The sequence below is a fragment of the Ornithorhynchus anatinus genome, chromosome 10 (genome assembly GCF_004115215.2).
Source record: "Ornithorhynchus anatinus isolate Pmale09 chromosome 10, mOrnAna1.pri.v4, whole genome shotgun sequence".
Lineage (NCBI taxonomy): Eukaryota > Metazoa > Chordata > Mammalia > Monotremata > Ornithorhynchidae > Ornithorhynchus > Ornithorhynchus anatinus.
The window spans coordinates 7521757-7527756 of record NC_041737.1 but is presented as its reverse complement, the minus strand read 5'-3'; positions in this window follow the sequence as shown (position 1 = coordinate 7527756).

Here is a 6000-nt window from a genome sequence, read left to right as displayed (position 1 = left end):
AGATTCCTTTTTAATCTTAGTTCAACCCTTGATGGGTTGCGGGTCACGCTGGACTCCGCTTGTTTCAGCAAGGTTTTTAGCTAATTAGAATCGTAGCCCAAATAATATTTTCTCCTGAAAATTTCCTTCCCAAAGCTGCATTCACCCAGGCAAATGTTTATCGGTGGTGACGGCACAAGCTGAAGAGAAACAGGCCAAGAACCTTTCTGAAGCGCAGTGGGAATTTGCGGGCAGCATTTCTAACTCTGCACTGACTATTTACTTGCAGATTTTCATTAAAAGTTCTGAAAGAAAACTTCTAATTTGCCGGGCAAGGAACTGATTCGGTTGCTCTGCGGCTACGAGTCCAACGTACTAAGGTTGTGGAAAAGCCCCTAAAGATGCTTTTCAAGTGACCAACTCTTAAAATATTCCTTGCAAGGAAATCTTCTAAAGAGAAAGAAGTGGAATTCTATGGGCATGAGCTAGAGATTAAAAGAAAAACACCCCACAAACCTTAGTTTTCAGACTTAGAAGCAGGGCAAAAGATTCCTTCAGGGGGAATCCCTTCCCACCAGCTTTGAGCAGGGTTCTGAAGTTGGCCACCGAGGTGTGCTTTAGACCGGGAAGACAGTGAATTTATCACTGTCTTATTTATTTACTACTTATTTAGGGAAGCGGCGTGACTCAGTGGCAAGAGCCCGGGCTTGGGAGTCAGAGCTCATGGGTTCGAATCCCGGCTTTGCCACTTGTCAGCTGAGTGACTGTGGGCAAGTCACCTAACTTCTCTATCCCTCAGTTACCTTATCTGTAAAATGGGGCTTAACTGTGAGCCTCACGTGGGACAACCTGATTACTCTGTATCTACCCCAGCGCTTAGAACAGTGCTCTGCACATAGTAAGCGCTTAACAAATACCAACATTATTATCACCGCTCATCTCCTGCTCCAATCCAGCCGGCACACTTCTCTCCTCTGTTACCATCCTACTTCACTCCCATTTCCCTCACCATCAACAGGCTTCTAGACTATAAGAATTGTTAAATTCTACTTTCCAGTACAGTGCTCTGCACACAGTAAGCGCTCAGTACATACGACTGAATGAATCAACCCCTTGCTCATGTCCTCCCTCCAGAATCTAACTCCCTCCCACTTCATTTCTGACTTATCTCCCCCTCTAGACTGTAAGCTTTTTGTGGACACGGATTGTGTTTCTTATACTATACTTTCATAGGAACTAAGGATAGTTTTCTGTACATAGTAAGCGCTCAATCAATGCAATTGACTTATTGATCACACAGCAGACAAGCGGCTGAGCTGGGACTAGAAGCCAGGTCCTTCTGAATTCCAGGCCGGTGTGGTACGGTTTCATTCCCTCTCCTCTTTTCAGTTAATCAACGATATTTATCGAGTGCTTACTCTGTGCAGAGGACTGTACTAAGCGCTTGGGAGAGTATAATACAACAGAGTGACAGAGATGTTCCCTGCCCACAAAGAGCTTAAAATAAAGTACGGATCTGGATGTAAGTGCCGTGGGGCTGAGGTTGTGGTAAATATCAATTTCTTTTGGGTAAAATTCCAAAAGCAAATTTTCTAAGTGTTTTTTTTCAAAGATTTGGGATCAGGACATATGAACGACAGAAATTCATTGTGGATATTTATTGAGAAGTAAACTGGTTGCCACACGCTTTATGAAACAACAACTCCTTTGTTTATAGTCTATGATAATGTACAAGTGAACCCGTGTCAAGTTGTTTTATTTGCTCTGTAATTTGCGTTCTGTTCTCTGCCCTCTCCGCAGTTCTTCCTGGGTCCTCTGGAACGTTCTTAAAAGAATACTACCTCAGCGGTTCTAAATGCAGTTTTATGATCTACCAGAAATCCACCAATCAGTCAGTCATATTTAGAGAAGCAGCGTGGCTCAGTGGAAAGAGCCCGGGCTTGGGAGTCCGAGGTCATGGGTTCGAATCCCGGCTCTGCCATTCGGCAGCTGTGTGACTGTGGGCAAGTCACTTCACTTCTCTGTGCCTCAGTTCCCTCATCTGGAAAATGGGGATGAAGACTGTGAGCCTCACGTGGGACCACCCGATGACCCTGTATCTACCCCAGCGCTTAGAACAGTGCTCTGCACATAGTAAGCGCTTAACAAATACCAACATTATCATGATATTTACTGAAGGATTACTGTGTGCAGAGCACTGTACTAAATGCTTGGGAAAGTACGATATAACAGAGTTGTAGACACGTTCCCTCTCCACGGTCAGTTTTCAATCCCAAATTGTGTCCCAAACTACGTTTCAAAAGCATGTGGTCCGCAAGCTCCCGAAGACAGGGATTGAGTCTAGCCACTCTATTGTATTGTACTCTCCCACAGACTTCATTCATTCAATAGTATTTATTGAGCGCTTACTATGTGCAGAGCACTGTACTAAGCGCTTGGAATGGACAAATCGGCAACAGATAGAGACGGTCCCTGCCCTTTGACGGGCTTACGGTCTAATCGACTTAGTACAGTGCTCTGCGCACAGTGGGGACTCAATGAATTCCAGTGATTGATCGATTGATCATGCCGTGTCGGAGACTGAGGACTCTAGCTGCATCCCCTGCTCTAGCCATTAAGACAACCCAATCAACCCACAGCATTTATTAAGCACTTACTGTGTGCACAGTACTATACTGAACGCTTAGCAGAGCAGATCATTCATTCATTCGTTCAATTCATTCATATTAAAGAGACACAACCTCTGTCCTCAAGAGGTTTATCATCCAGCAAGGAGTTTACAGTGAACTACCAATCCTTGAAGTGGGACTACTTCTCTAAGGCAGAATGCCAGAGAGGCAAGGGAAGAAGCTTCTGATGAATGTCTCAATAATCTATCCTCTCTTCCCCGGCTCTGCCACTTGTCAGCTGCTGTGGACAAGTCACTTCACTTCTCTGTGCCTCAGTGACCTCATCTGTAAAATGGGGATTAACTGGGAGCCTCACGTGGGACAACCTGATCGCCCTGTATCTTCTACCCCAGCGCTTAGAACATTGCTCGGCACATAGTAAGCGCTTAACAAATACCAACGTTATTATTATTATTATTATTCCTAGCGATGCCGGTTAACACCGATGTTATAAACCAGAAACAATGAACCGCTGAATATTAAACATGGAAAATAGTCTTTTTCTGTTAAACCTCAGAAGAATTCTCCTTAAGGGGAGACTGTCCAGAAAAATCATCATTTAATGAGTTTTTAAATCCCATGAAAGTATTAGCAGGCCAAAGACTATCTGAGACTCATTTACTTCTAATAAAATCCATCTTTGCCATGGCGGAGAAGGCACATATTAGTGCTCTAAAAGTCCAGGTTAGAAACTTATTGGCGAGACTGAATTTCCCCAGGGCAGAGAGATCCAAGCCAGAAGGGACCCCAATCAGCCCCGTTCCTTCATTCATTCTGTGGCATTTATAGAGCGCTTACTGTGTGCAGAGCACTGTACTAAGCTCTTGGGAGAGTACACTAGAAGAACAAACAGACACATTCCCTGCCCACGGTGAACTTACAGTCTAGAGGGGAAGCTCAAAGTCTGCCCCAAGCCGGACAGAAGCTGTTTTCGCAGATGCTCCCCTGGCTGGGGCTTCGGGGGCTCTGAGTTAAAATAATGATGGTATCTGTTAAGCACTTACTATGCTCCAAGCACTGTTCTAAGCGCCGGGGGAGATACAAGATAATTAGGTTGTCCCACGTGGAGCTCCCAGTCTTCATCCCCATTTGACAGATGAGGTCACTGAGGCTCAGAGAAGTGACTTGCCCACAGTCACACGGCTGACAAGTGGCAGAGCAGGGATTCGAACCCATGACCTCTGACTCCCAAGCCCGAGTTCTTTCCACTGAGCCACGCTGCTTCTCTAATGACATCTCTGGTACTCTGCGAAAGTCCCAACGAATCTGAGAAGCCTTCTCCCGTAAAGGCGGATCCGTTATGGCAGCAAGGTGATTTCCCTTGTCCGAAAATATTATGGCAGTTAACATTTAGGTAATGACTGGGCTATAAGCCCGGCAGAAGCAGCGTGGCTCAGTGGAAAGAGCCCGGGCTTCGGAGTCAGAAGTCATGGGTTCGAATCCCAGCTCTGCCACTTGTCAGCTGTGTGACTGTGGGCGAGTCACTTCACTTCTCTGGGCCTCAGTTCCCTCATCTGTAAAATGGGGGACGACCTGATTACCCCGTATCTACCCCAGCGCTTAGAACAGTGCTCCGCACGTAGCAAGCGCTTCACAGATACCAACATTATTAATTTCGATCTAAGCCTTTCATTTCTGCAGAAGAGCTCTGGGTCGGGTAGCACCGTCACTCTCCGTCGCTCAGAAAGAAGGACTGTATTGAGAATGAATACGTTCGGGGGGGAATGAGAAGCAGCATGGCCTCATGGTGAGAGCATGGGTTTGGGAGTCAGGAGGACCTGGGTTCTAGTCCCGGCTCCGCCGCTTCTCTGCTGTGTGACCTTGGGCAAATCACTTCACTTCTCTGGGCCTCAGTTACCTCACCTGTAAAATGGAGATGAACACCACCGGCGTAGCGGATAGAGCGCGGGCCTGGGAGTCAGGAGGTCAGGGGTTCTATTCCCGGCTCCGCCGCTTCTCTGCTGCGCGACCGTGGGCAAGTCACTTAACTTCTCTGGGCCTCAGTTTTCTCATCTGCAAAATGGGAACTGAGCCTGTGATCACCACGTGGGACAAGGCACTCTCTCCGACCCGAACTGCTTGTATCCACCCAGTCGCTAAGTACAGTGCCTGGCACATAGTAAGCGCTTAACAAGACTGTGAGCCCGTCGTTGGGCAGGGATCGTCTCTATCTGTTGCCGAATTGTACATTCCAAGTGCTTAATACTGTGTGCTCTGCATACTGTAAGTGCTCAATAATACAATTGAATGAAAATACCATAATAATAATAATAATTTGGAACAGGGTCATGTCCAACTTAAGCCTGTATCTACCTCAGTGCTTAGTACAGTGCCTGGCCATACTAAGTGCTTAACAAATACCATTTTTTTAAAAAAGAATACCACATTTTACTTGGTTTCCAATGAAATGCCATCTTGACTCATAAGCTCATTGTGGGCAGGAAATGTGTCTACCAATGCCATTGTATCGGAGAAGCAGCGTGGCTCAGTGGAAGGAGCCCGGGCTTGGAAGTCAGAGGTCAGGGGTTCGAATCCCGGCTCCGCCACTTGTCAGCTGTGTGACTGTGGGCAAGTCACTTCACTTCTCTGAGCCTCAGTTCCCTCATCTGTAAAATGGGGATTAAAACTGTGAGCGCCACGTGGGACAATCTGATCACCCTGTATCTACTCCAGCGCTTAGAACAGTGCTCTGCACATAGTAAGCGCTTAACAAATACCAACATTATTATTGTATTGCACTCTCCCTAGCCCTTAGTAGAGTGCTCTGCACACAGTACGTACTCCATAATACCACTGCTTGAATGACTTACTGGTGACAGTGGGCAGGGATGGTCTCTGTTGCCGATTTGTCCATTCCAAGCGCTTAGTACACATAGTAAGCGCTCAGTAAATACGATTGAATGAATGAATTCTGTGGCTTTGAGTTTGGGAAGTTACACTAGATGGCCACGTTGCCCGAGGGTGCCTTTGTCTCTGGATGGGCACATGGCCCTGGGCCACCCAATTGGACATCACTCTCTCTCCTGGAAGAGAAAGTAAGTGTTTTTATCCCTAACTTTCCTACTAGAAGTAGATTTCAGTTAATCCAGAAACACCGTGGGAGAAATGTCTGGCTCCTGATATAACTGTTCGACTGAAAACAAAGCCAGATTCTTCAAACATAGGATTTTTTGTGGATTTAAACGAGAGTGCTATTTTTAGGGCATTTATTAAACACTTACTATGTGGCGGACACTGTACTAAGCACCGCGGCAGATACAGGCTCCTCGGGTTAGACACCGTCCCTCACCCACACGAGGTACGCATGGGTAGATAAAAGCTAGTCAGGTTGGACACAGTCCGTGTCCCACAT